The sequence below is a fragment of the Tympanuchus pallidicinctus genome, unplaced genomic scaffold (assembly GCF_026119805.1).
Source record: "Tympanuchus pallidicinctus isolate F22 unplaced genomic scaffold, pur_lepc_1.0 scaffold6, whole genome shotgun sequence".
NCBI classification, from domain to species: Eukaryota; Metazoa; Chordata; class Aves; order Galliformes; family Phasianidae; genus Tympanuchus; species Tympanuchus pallidicinctus.
This window is the reverse complement of record NW_026294780.1, coordinates 1,548,673-1,562,361: the sequence shown is the minus strand read 5'-3', so window position 1 is coordinate 1,562,361 and position 13,689 is coordinate 1,548,673. Positions and strand designations below refer to the sequence as shown.

The 13,689-nt window shown below is 43.4% G+C and overlaps 1 protein-coding gene across 4 annotated transcripts in view; it reads right to left on the bottom strand.

The window, feature by feature from the left end:
- Positions 1-13,689, bottom strand: part of MID1 (midline 1) — a 235,045-nt gene that overhangs the window by 124,871 nt on the left and 96,485 nt on the right. Inside the window, exon 1 of one of the 4 annotated variants that reach the window (XM_052664946.1) lies at positions 7,970-8,186. The exons of 1 other annotated variant lie outside the window; for it this stretch is intronic. The gene's annotated coding sequence lies outside the window, so the exon portion shown is untranslated. Of the gene's footprint in view, positions 1-2,718; positions 2,783-3,104; positions 3,209-7,969; positions 8,187-13,689 lie in introns of those variants that run through there. 2 more of the 4 variants (XM_052664948.1, XM_052664949.1) reach the window with 2 other exon arrangements.

The following is a 13,689-nucleotide window of genomic DNA, read 5'->3' as shown; positions in this document are numbered from 1 at the left end:
AAGAAAAAAACCGCACAATGTAACATAAATATGAAGCGAAGTCCTTGTGATTTTGCTCAAGACTAAAAGAAAAAACTCATTTTTTCCAAGAGAAGTACAGATGACTTCAGGTGAGATCTTACATTTCACAGGCCAAGCGCATGAAATGGTTCCTTTAATCCACTCTATTTTACACGAGCATCCAGGTCTTTCTTTATTTAGGAACTTAATGAGTTTTATAGGCAAGAGGGATGAGATTTATTTCAAATTTTGTAGATACAATTTCACTGTGACTAAAATCACTCCTTTTTGTTCCACAAAGGAGATGCATAAAAGAATTCAATTTCAGGAGGTTTGGTTTTGTATCATCGTTTCCTGGATCTCTGGAATTAGCCTGAAGGATCCTTTTAGAGAGTAGGTAAATATATATAAAATATTAGGACAACACTGCAATGCAAAAAGGATGTTAAATTGCTCATCCAAGGAGATGACATAACTAATACTGACATAATTTCCAAGCAGCAAAGCAAAACTAGGTCAAATCACATTGACCTATCTAACATAATAAGCTTTTTTTCAGATTTTTACAATGTAGACTGTGTCTGCAGGCATTAATGTCCCCTGTTATCAATGTATAGTGTTGTCACTCTGCTTTAATGTCTTATCACCATGTTGTGTTAATTAGACCAAAACAATATAGTGCACTTTTGAACTGCTTAGCTCCCAGTTTGAAGTCTCTGCCTAATCTATACTTCTGAGGTTATCCAGTTAGAAATGAAGTCATTAACTTTTTACAGTCACTTGCTTCAGTAGATGCTACCAAAGATGGTGGAATAGTGGAGCTCTGCACACAGGTCAAAATCTAAGCTCTTAAGCTGCATACTGTTTGTCTGCATACCTAATATGCATTATCTAGCATATTATCAGTGCACACTGATTTTGATACCACTTTACAGTAGGCTGAACCAGAATACAGAATGAGGACCCCATGTTCTTGGTTGTGAAATGTACCTGCTCAAGTGCTGTGTCCACACATAGTGCTCTCAGAGGGACAGCCCTTCTCCTTGCCCAAGGCAGCCTCCCCTTCCTTCTTGCTTCTGCACATCAGATTGACAGCACACGTGTTTTGCAGCGAGACCATAGAGTTGTGTAGGTTTCTGGCTAAAGCCTCACAAACTTCCAGAACAAGTGAAACAGGAGAAGTGAGAGCAATAGGCGCCTGTGTCCCTGCCTCCAGAGATGAGGTGGTACTGGAGGATGAAAGGCTGAATACTTGAGGCCCCAGTTTGCCAAGGAGCTGGAGCTTGCTGGGGAGGAAAGAAGCTGAGACAGGAATCAGACAAACCTCGCTGGTCCCCAAAGCACAAAATGTCAATGGAGCTTAAATGTTCCTGTGGAATATATAGATTTTGCAGTAAAGGCACAACCTCAGGGCAAACTGAAATAAAAACAACTCATACATTCCAGTGACAAACCCCCCTCCAACACTTTCAGAGCTCCTTTAGTGATGGAGAATACCTTGAAACTTGGATGCTGGCTACTTTTATGATAAAATGCTGGATTTGGCAACAACAGTTCTAAATATATAGACAGGTGCATTTGCTGTGTTTCTTTATTCATTTCTTGTTTTGATGTCTCCATTTCCCTCTCAGAAAGAAAAATCAAAGTAAAACAGGAAAAAAAAAAAAAAGAATTAATATTTCCATATGGGACAATGACTGTAGAATATATAACTTTTTTTAGAACCATTTTGCCAGAAGAGGTTAGCTTCTCAGAAGTCTTTAAAAGAAAGGACCAACCTCTTAATAGTCCTCAGAATAGTTCTAATAAGGAAAAATAAAAATGAAGGTATTAGAAATAGTCAGAGGTCTCATCTGAGCAAGCTCCTGCTTTGACTAAAAGTAGCACAACAGCTCTCTGATATCACTTTTGAGAGTCCAACCTGCCGCTCTGGTGGAGAGGGGCCTCAGTGCCCCGCTGTGGCTGTTCAGTAATTAAATACCTGGAGGCCGAAAGAGTCAAGTTAATGCCATTAGTCATGGACACCTGCTCAGGACAGAAAGCAGGTGCAGGGCTGGGATTCCAGCCCACACATCCCACAGAAGGCTGCTCCCACAGGGGCAATCCTCCAGTGTCTCTGGTACCCCAGAAAGCTTAAAGCAGTGACAGAGAGCTTTGTTCTTCCCCATTTTTTACATCCTTTGCAGCAGCGGACAGGCAGTGCCAGAGGCTGCAGGTGCCCAGGCAGCATGGCAATTGGGGCAAAGCATGACAGGCAGCTGTCAGTGCTGCTGGAGGCACATGCACAAGGTTGGCCTCCCCACCCCAACACATGGTGCAAGTATCAGAGTTGCGCTCGCTCCTTTCTGAGGCCACGAAATACCCCTCCAAAAATGTTTTTGTTACAGTCTGTCACACTGCATTGAAAAATCCTGCCAGCCTTGTGGATCTCCTCATTTACTGCCTCACTAAGCCAGGGGTAAAAGCCCACACTCTGCTATTTGTTTTACTGCCTTAAAATTGTTCTTAGCAACACTTATGTAACCAGAAAAGTTTTCTCCTACTTCGGGGCCAAACAAATACAGCCTACTTGCCAGTTTCTTAGTCTCCCCGCATCCCCCTGGGAAGATATAAATTATAATGATAAACAACCATGAGATGACAACAAATAGGAAAGAATTTTAAAGAATTAAGAGCTATTCTCATTGCTTAGGAAAGAGATCAAAATCAGCTTCTTACCCTGTAGCGCCTTTTCTAGCTCTCAGGCAGGGATCTCGGGGATATACAGTAATTCCTCACAGCTTGCTAAAGCATTACAAGCTCCAAGCTGCAATAAAAGACTTCCAGTCCAAGGAGAGGCTAAAGAACACCATACCCTAACAAGTCCGAAACTCAGTTCGAACAAACCCCAGCACACACTCACAAGGCTATGCATGGGGCTGTGTGGGAACACAGATCCGCTCCTCTGTCCCAGCTCAGCCCTCATCCTCAGACAGCCCAAATTGCTTCTCCATCTTTCCATGTACTAAGCTTCAGCATACCCATCCCCTGAGCATTCACCACCACGAGCTCCTCATTCCCAGCAACTCATTTTCCTCCACCCCAGGCTGCAGTAAACCCCTTACCTCTGGTACAACTTTGCAGATGGACTCTGAGCCCAGGCAACTTTTTTTTTTTGCAGAGCTCCAGAGCTGCCGTAGCGCTCCGTGCTGCTGCCTCAGTCCATCTCCCGTGGGGAAGCCCTGGGACGGGCAGTGGGGGAAGGAGTCAACCAGCGGGGCCCAGTGCCGGGTGGGAGGCGAGGGCCGGAGACAGGCCCCATCAAAGGCAGGAGGCCTGCTGGGGATCAGAAAGCAAGATACGCATCTAAATAATTCAGGCACTAATAACAGCTCTGCGTCAGGCTCTGCGAGCTGGGAGAGAAGGCTGAATTTTGGTGTCTTTCGAGCTCTAGAAATGCCGTGTTACTCAATAACCCGATACTGACAAATCAATATTATTTTAAGAATATCCCACAAAGTTAATGAGGAAAGTGGCTGTGCCCAGTTTTGTTGTTTTATAGGCTTAGCTTTAGGCTGAAATATTAATGAGTGAAGGTTTTGAGAACTTCAAGTCTGACCTCTACAGGTGGAATAGGTACAGTAGCATTGATCTCAAAATGAGCATCGTATTTTGAGGGACTGGAGAAAGGACCAGATGTAATAGAAAACCTCAGGCTATCATCATTACATCATTAAAGTCTTATTTTTAAAACACTATATTATCTGTGGTAATTTAGTTCATCCAAATGCATTCGTGCAAAATGCATCCACTCTGCAGCAAAACCAGAAGGACGTCCGGCACGAATATACTTGCATTCCAAAGTGTTACAAGGTTTTGCTTCTGCTTTTTATTATTCCTCCCTCCTCTCCAATCTTCCACATGATCTGCTCCTTCAGCACTACAGAAACAAATGCTACTTTGAAACTGATAACACACATTTGTGTTTTGCAAAACTGATGTTTTTAAATGCCCTGACTGGTGCCACCTTTTTCTAATCAGAACCAACCACTCTAACAAACTGCCCTTTGTCCGGTGATCCCATCCCCTCTGTTCCCACCAACCTACAGCACATGTTGCCATAGCTACACTGCACGTCTATTTACCACACAAGTGATCAAAGGAGGCAGACAACACACACACACACACACCAAATCCTCACCAGGCTTCCTAAGGAGCAATGCCCCGCAACTAATTAACTGATACACTCACTGCCTGCGGACTCTGTACACTTGTTTTCTTTATTCTGCATGGTACAGCACAAAACAACAAGAAAACAGCATTCTGTGAGATGCTCATTCTTTCCTTATAGACCAAACAAACAACAAAATATCCCAGGAGGAACTTTAAAGAGAGTTTCCTAAAGCAAGACTAAGGAGTAGAACACCCCAGGATAAGAAAACAGCTTTTCCACTGAGGAACACATTAAAAATTCTAAAAGGTATGCAAAAGAAAATAGGAAATAAGAAACACATGCTAAGAATTTAAACATCTGTAAGCAAAGGGGATGTTTCTGTGTTTTGCATGTGTTATTCACTGAAACTGTATGCAACATTTACTCATTTGATGAATTGCATACACACTAAAAGCTATATGACTGCAGTCATGATAACTATGGCCTTCTGTGTCTTAGAAAGGAGTTTTTCATTTTTAGGTGGCCAGTCATTTTGTTAAACCTCTTTTGTGATGGAGGCCTCAACTTTGCCTTGATCAAAGTCAACAGAACTTCAATAGGAAGAGGCCAAGGCAGGGAGTTGCATTTGTCGCATTTGTCATCAGGACACTCCCATAAGCTGCTCTTCAGGGATTTGCTGTAGGTGAAACTAAGTGAAAATGATGTATTAAAATTCAAACATTTGTTTTAGCTTGAAGCGAGCTTAGGGAACTTAAAACAGAGCTCACAGTGCCCTCTCCAGTTCTGCAGCAAACTAAGGGAATGCAATCAGCCTCCAGCCACAAAAAGCCACCTTCAAGCACATGAAGGCTGAGCACCTTCTCAGAAGTCTCCATCACTTGCACGTTGCCTTGCTTAGGCGCATCTTTACTGAAGCCTCTATGCAAGGTTATTATTTTTATTTTATTTTACTAATAATTATTATTTTATTATTATTTTCATTTTATTATTATTCAACTCTTTGAAAGGGTAGATAACAGCAGGACAAGGGGAAATGGTTTTAAGTTGAGGGAGGGAAGATTTAGGTTGGGTGTCAGGGGGAAGTTCGTTACTATGAGAGTGGTGAGGTGCTGGAACAGGCTGCCCAGAGAGGTTGTGGATGCCCCGTCCCTCGAGGTGTTCAAGGCCAGATTGGATGGAGCCCTGGGCAGCCTGGTCTAGTATTAAATGGGGAGGTTGGTGGCCCTGCATGAGACAGAAGGGTTGGAAATTCACGATCCTTGAGGTCCCTTCCAACCCTGGCCATTCTGCGATTCTGTGATTATTTCTACCAGGCAGCAAGCCCAAGAAGACAGCTCTTGCCGAGGTTTTCAATAATCAGCTAAAAATGACTACTTTTTCATAACTCTCTCATTTACAAACCTCAACACAGCATCCTATGGCAATCCTTGTTACCTGCTAGGAACCAATGCTTGGTGCAGTGGTAAAGTTGGTTGAACCTTACCTGCTCAACAAGCTGCATATTACATTTCTACAGTAACTCCCATACTCCTTTTGAGGAGATGAGCTGGATTTGGCAACTCCAGTTCTAAATATATAGACAGTATAGTATCAGATGTACCATTGTTCAGTATCTACCTGCTGCTTTTGGGCCAATTCAGTCACCAGCACAATATACAGTTCTATTCCAGGGCTAGCAACGTGCCACCTGCGTGACAGTTAACTCTTCAGCCTCATGTTATGCTGTAGCTGCCACCAAGATCATCTCCAGGTGGGAGTAGCTGGTCTCTGAACCCAGTACAAGAGCAGGGAGTCAAGTCAGCCCCTTCCACCCTTGCACCATCCAGTTTAAAGCCAGAGATGGGAGCACCTGCGGAGGGCAGGAAGGCAACAGGACAGGGAGGGAGAGAGGACACCGTGTAGGCACTCAGCACTCCGCACAGGAGGGAAGTACAAGGGCCAACAGGAAAGCCGTCTGCAAATTCCTCTTTCCCATAAGAATGGGAAACTACAAACAGGAGCATGGGCTCCAAGTGCACGTGATGCTCATTCTCCCAGGTAGCTGCCATAACGATTTCCCTAACAGCCCCCACCCCATAGCTCGCCCCAGCCCTCAGCTCCCACCCAAACAAGCAGCCACCCCCCGGCCACCAGCCCCTCCAGCACACCCAGCATTCCCCTGCCAAACCGAAAATAGCTGCGCACAAGACAACAACCAGACCCGGGGAAATACTTTTAAACTGTTCCCTTGGCTCGGGGTGCAAAACCGCACTCGGGGGCAGGTGTTTCAACAAGCTCTGGCAGCCCTTCAGCTGGCCCTGCCTCCCCAGGAGGAGCAGCAGCTGGAGCGGGCGGCGGGCACCCGGGGCGTGCCGGGCCATGCAAGAGCCAGCTCTGTGCCTGTGCCTGCACTGCTCCTCAGGCGGAACGCCTCCCCCCTTCCTCATCTCTTCCCTGAGCGGGAGGCAGGGTATCCACACTCCTATTATCATTCGCCTTCTCTTTTCTGTTTTACACAAAGCTCAGTAAGACATAAAATCAAACGCTTCAGGTGAGCGAAGCGCGCATTTCCCAGAGCGTTTTACTTTTTTTGCTTTTCTTTACTGTCAGCCTGCAACTGCTTCTTTCTCTATTCCCCATTGGCAACCCCCTGTGCCAAAGTACCCTCTTGCGGCGATAATGACTTCTGATGACTACGTGCATCCGACTGACCAACCTGAGGCACGCGGTATATAAAATGCCCTTCATTTGGCTTCGCAAGGACAAGAATTTCCCTCTCTTTTAAAAACAACAGGAGTATTTTACTTTCTGGTGGGAGAAGGAAATACCATTCCCCCTCCCTCACCTGCCTTTTCTCCTTCTCCCTTCACCACCTCTCTCCACCCAGGAGAGCAGGGTGAGGAAGCTGAGATTTCCCACCACACATTCAGAAAGCAAACACAAAACAAACGCTCCGTTTGCACTACAGGTGCAAAACCTGCACACGCACTCCCAGAGCATACAGTCTAAAAGTCCCACTGAGAGCTGAATGAACAACACGCGTACAGAAGAGTACCTTCTCTCGTTTCCTTGCATTTACCCATTTGCTACCTAGAAAATAACACACGAAGTGCAAGATTCGGAAGCAGACCGGCAGGGCTTTATGAAGTAGGACAGATCTCTGATTCAACCTTTAAACCTGGCCCCACCAGCTTGCCTGGCTCCCACAGGCTCCTCTAACTGCGTGTTGTTGTTGCAAAACTAGGAGCAGTGAGAATCAAAACCATCTCGCCACTGTTCCTTTTAACTGGGGGAAAGAGAATAAAAGCTCCTTTTGTCCCTTCAGGTGAATAGAAAAAAAGCCTCATTTGAATAATCTTGGGAAAAAAATTCACTAGAAAACCCATCTTAAAGTACTTTTGTGAGGCTGTAAGACAGCTTGAAACTACCACGTTTTAAAGCAATCAGAAGATTAAAGCACTGGCAGGCAAGGAGCTCACGCAGAGCAGTTTAATAAATTATCCCTGGGCTGAATTATTGGCGTGTTTAGCCCTATAACACAGCGAGCCCTTTCCTTTTCCATGTCACGGAGACAAGCCCACACAATGCATGCAAGCCACAGCAAGCGGGAATTGATTTACGGATCTCACAAACGCCGTTCGTCCCCTGAACAGGCGCACAGCGACCCGCACGGCAAGGAAAATTTGAAAATCGAAATAAATAAATCACTTATGCTTCCCTTTGCCTTGAAACTTACTTTACAAGAGGGTAAGGGGAAAAAAAAGAAAAAGGAAAGAAGCCTCGATGCCGCCCAGCGCAGAGCGCGGCGCTCCTTCCGCCCGGAGCCGAGCTCCTCACCTGCCTCATGGTGAGCTTCCCATCATCCATCCAGCCGGGAAGGGGCTACGCCGCGCCACTGGCCGCAGGGCAGGGATCCATCAAGTTTCCTGCTGTACTCAAGTTTTTCCCCCTCGCCTTGGCTGTTTTTACTTTTTTTTTTTTTTTCCTTTCTTTCTCCCCCCCCCCTCTTCTTTTATCCTTTGCTGGGGGGGAACCCTTCCTAAGACAATGTCAAGTTTCCCAGCCTTCCTTCCCAGCCTATTAAAAGTCAGGAGTAGGGAGGCAACTGTCCGCCTGGCTCCTATTTCAAACCGCAGCGCAGGGATGTAGCAGTTGGCTGAATCAGGCCGTGCCATCGCCTCGCCAATCAGGAGAGAGGGGAGGGAGGGAGGAGAGCGCATAAAGGCTGCCGACATGAGGATTAGGAAAGCTTTCAAGGATTTGAAAGACTGAAAGCAGCTGGAAACAGTGTCTAGGGCTACAAAGAGGGAAGTCAATTTGCGGTGCGAGAGATTATTCTCGTTTAACTGCTCCGGGTCTGTTTAAAGGGCTCCCAGGACTTAAGCAAAAACGTAGAGATGTCCGTGGAAACTCCCCAAGTCCCACAGCCACATAGAACGCGCAGGGCATTCGCGAAGTGCCTCGCGAATGTGGCAGTGTTTCATGCTAGCAACAGCCGTGGGTGTTCTAAATGCACCTATTTCCTCATGTCAGGTTAAAAAAGAAACTGTCATTAATGAGAGAAGAAAGCTAGGAAAATGCCGTATGCCAGTTGCATGAAGAGCAAGTGCTGGTCTGCTGTGAGATTTTGCCTTGGTGGCAAATAATCACCTCTGCCTGCTTTCCCTTCTTTAGGGTGATTTCTGAAATTTTGTTACTCGTGCAACAAAATACTGGAACCCAATTGCAACTTCAAAGGAAACGGATACATATTTCTGATTTTGATGAGATTGGCTTTTATCTGCTGCCCCTCAGTGGCTTCCATTAAAATAAACAAATAAAAAGGCTATATACATATGTACATATACTCCTAATCTATAATGCCATTGCAGTTTGAGTTACGCCTTTCTTGAGTCAAAAGCAAACAAACAGAAAAGCAAAGAAACAGAAAACTGCAAATTCACAAATTCATACCACCCACTCTTTTCCAATTTCTTTTCCCCTCGCTTTATATCAGTTCAGAAAGCCATTAGTCTCTGTTTCTCTAAAGGGAAAGCTGTCTTTTGATCTCAAGGGGACAATCAGGCAGATCTGATGTCTGAAGAAAAGCCCCAACATCGTGGATTTGCTTCTGTAAGGGTTTTATCTACCGCGGCAAAATGCAGTCATTCTCCAGAATTCCTATCAGTACAAGAAATCTTATTGAACTGAGCTGCAGGAAAAAAGTGAAATAATAAGTTGTTAGAGTGATGTGCTGCCAGGATTTTAATTAAAGACTTCTTAAAATATATTTCTCTTTAGCTTATAAAAGCTAAAAGTGATAGATAAGCTCCAGTGCTGGGTATGTCACATGAAAAGCAAGGTCTGAAAAATCTGCTCGATTGCTTTCCCATTGAAAAACAATAATTTTCCTCCTAAGTGCCACCAAGAGGGGAGTTTGCATAGTACTGGCACTGTACAGCTTAGAAGCAAGGAGGGATGGAGGGAAAAGCTGGTGTGAAGCACTTCATCCACGGCCAGCTGTGCTCATCAGGTACCCGTTCTAAAGTGGGAGGATCCCTTTATGCTTCACTTGCAACACAAACCAAGTGTCTCGATGGCTATTCACAACACCCTGCACAGGGTAAGACAACTCATTGATCCTCCAGTGATGGTGTTGTCAGGCATGCTTGCACAATGGCTCCAAGTAGCTGCAATGCAAGAGTGGGGTGCATTAAGAGCACTTAACAGGAATGCTTCTCCTCTGATGCCCAAACACAGCAGAATGGACACATGTCATTTGAACTGAGTAGTGATATGCGAAAACCTTTTACAGTGGTTAAACCCAGGAGAATTCCCTCTGATATGCATTCAAAAGGAGGGGAATGATGCTTTTCTGAAGTAATTGTGCCATAGAGAGAAACTCTGTTGGTACCAGTGATTTAGATGAAGGTTCAGAATTTAAAAATCAGCAAGGAATATGAAGCAAAGAATACAAAAGGGTGAACATCTGAACTGGTTTTGAAGGTACTCCATCTCCAGAGACACAGCGGTACAGCTAGATGGGAGGAACAAGAGTTTGGATGCCAGTTTGGATGCAAGACCCGTGCTGGTTTTTAAACATTCCTCAAGATATTTGTTTTCACATCTGTCACCCGATTATATGTATGTATGTGAGAAAGTCATACCATATTCAGAGGAAGGAAAAAACATGCTGGCCTGGAAGGAAGAAACTTTCAGTCTGTCCAGTGGGAACTTGTGGAAGAAAGGCAGCCAGAGGAGGTGGTACCAGGTGTAAGTTCAGGCACTGCCAAGAGCAAACACCTGCATCACTGAGAGCAAAGTCATGGCTGGGAGCCCGACAGCCTTAGAGGATTCTCATGGATGTATGTTAAAAGACAAATGGTTACAAGGACAAAGGGCAGAATGAGGATTAGCTCAGTGGTAATCAATACAGTGAACAAGTCTGAAGGTTAAAAATTGCGACAAGGCAAATTCAAGAACAGTTTCAAACAGGTGATCCAGATGCAGGGCAACCTAACATGGAATTTACTTGATCACTGGAATTTTTTTCATTTAAAGCAATTTTATGTAGTCCAGCCCAGCCAGAGCCGTGCCAGTAGCATGGGGTGCAAAATGGGAAGTGGAAGGACTTCTCATTACCTGAATTCCAGCTGTCATGGAAATCTTTCTCAGTGCAGAGAATTGAATATAAGCTGCGGACAGAAGAACCACTCTGTATCCTTACTGAGCTGGCCCAGATAGATATGGACCAGACCCCAGTGTAGTCGAACAGGGTCGACAGGGGCCCATAAGGTCCCTGTCCCTATAAGATACCCCAGGGTATCTTATACACAGTAGGAGTAAAATATTGAAAGCAGAGAAAAATATGACTCGGCACAAGGGTTAGAAAGAACCGAACCTAGCTTGAAAATCAACATTTTAAATGTCTTTAGATATGAAGTCTGTCACAAATAGGTTGCCTTTACTTTGCAATAGACAACTGTAAAAACTGTAAAAAAAGATGTGTGTGTTTTTTAAAATAAACAAGCTGAACAGTTGCACTTTGGGAGGAAAAGGTAATATTCATATTCAAACTAATGTTGCAATTCATTTCTAATGTTTTTAATAGTTCCTCCCCTAGCAGATTGAAATTGCCACCTGCAGGAAGACTGGGATGCTCAGAATACAAAACGCTACTTAATAACCCCAGATAACACTAGAATATATAACTCCAGGCAACTCTGGAATGTAAAAATAACCTCCAGTAGAACTGGCACAATAACACTTGAATTAGAAAGCTCTAAGTTGGAAAGATTTCTGAGAAGATGGCATAAAAATTAAAAGAAGTCTGAAATACTATCAATATACTTCAAAAAAACCCTGTTTTCAAGATGAGAAAGTGTCACACCAATTTTGAAATACATAGCCAATGAGTACAAGAAAGTGCTGAGTGGAACCTTGCAAAGCAGTACTTAACTGCCTTTATCAACACTGCTGTGGTAAATGGAAGAAAGATGAAGTAATTACCCTGGCAGAATGTCTGACATGGGTATTTAAATGCACATCCAACAGAAATTCAAAAAGTAAGACCAGCAATGTCAGGCAACCTTCAATTTACAAATAGAGACTGAAAGCTTCAGCGTACAAAGTCCTTAAGGCTGACCTTTGGGAAATCCATTACCTTTCAAGCAAGATGACTCAGCCTCTTGGCAAGGTATCTCTGAAAAGGCAGAGATGAGATCACACTGCAGCCCTCTTGGAGGAGCAGTCCTTAGAAGACCATTCTCCTTGCTCAGTTATTTACCACATCCTTCAGACTGCTCTGGTCTCATTTGGGGCTTCACCAGCCACAGGCAAGAGAGAAAGATGTCTTCAGAACAACTCCTTCCTCCATCACTTACACAATCTAAACTGACTAGACTTTTTGATTTGGCTATTTTAATCAAAAGACTAATAACTTCTGGATTTCATTTCACTGCATCTGTGCTAAGAGGCAGATGCTTGATCTGCTAGGCTGAACAAGTTGGTGCACAGTTGTGTGTAATAAATCAGTGGGAAAGAAAGTCTCTGAAAGTCTGTTTCAAAATTATATGGAAGTACAATGAGTTAAAGACTGACGAAGAAGGATGATAGAAGGGCTGAGAGGTTCTAAGCTATCTGTTCTCTAACACAGGTACATGCAGAATTTAATACAAATCATAGTTAGTTTACTGAGGTTACCTTTTTTTATTTGCTAGTTGATAGTTGGTTGGCAATGATATCTAATTGCTTTTAAAAGTAATAGTTATATGACATTGGTTTTTTAATACTCAAGATTTAATAACCATCCATGAAATCAAGAATGATAAAATAATAAGCTTTATGTTTCTGCAAGCCCTCATTAGCATGGAAAAAAAAAAAGCTATTTAATTACATTGCATTTTCTATCAACAACTTATTTAGTGAACTGACTTCAAAACTCAATCACACAATGAATCATGTTAAGCAAGTAAAGATTCAGGCACATATCAAAAACATCTCTCTACAAATCCCATGAAAAGAGGTACCACTGTTGGGAAGAACAACGAGCATTTCACTGACTTGAAATCAGACATTTCAGCTCCGATTGACACAGTTGAATTTGCCTAAAAATTCTAGTCGTTCTAAAATCTTTTTTGTTTCATTTTTTTCTGGGCAGAAAAAGCAAGAAAATTTCAGCAACAAGCTATATTTTCTCATAAAATCTAATTTTACAGGAAAGCCTCCCCTAGGAGTATTCCCTCAGGGAATTCTCCTTTATCTTTTCTTTTCTCCCCACAACTATCCATGCCAGCTGCCTCCGTGTGGAAAATATGCTTCTATGAAGCAGGGACAGGAGATGGAAAAGTTATCTGTTGATTATACAGCAACACAGTCAGACAGAAAAATCTTGTGTAGTGAAGTATTCCTTTTCACAGGACTCAGAATCGTACCTTAAAGAGCAGCAATACAAACTGCATCCAGTAAGTTGCTCATGTCCAGGGCGAGGCGTTTGGTTTCCCCCCATTCTAATTCTTCAACTTTGTATTGAAGCTACCTTTGCTTTCCTAAATATGCAGTTATTTCTAGAAAATTTTGTGTATGCGTGTCTGCGTGTTTAACAGAAACACATTGAAATTTTTGGGTAAAATAAAATGTAAGCTCTCCTTCTGTTTAAAAGAAAGAAGTTCGAAGATTGTTTTCCCTTTCTCTAGTCAAGATGCCAATGCATAGCAATGTTTGTGGTGAGGATTAAGCCTGCAGGGAGTGAGCAGGGGAATGACAATAAAAAAACTAAACCCAATCCTGAAGTCCTTTCGCTTAGGAAAACCTCTTTACACAACTGGGAATGTGCGAATATGCGTGACTCAGGGTTTGACTTGTAGCCTCTGCAGTTCACAGGTTACCCTCACGGTCAGTTTACTTGTGAAACACTGAATTAATATCCTTTCCCACTGTTTCAGCATAGCTCTTGGTATTGATAATGTAATACATTTACTTGGGAAGTTTTACGCAAGGAAAAATCACATTATTCTAATTTCAAATGAGAAAAGCAGGAAAAGGACTTAAGAGAAAAACAAAAGAATGTTCATACCAGA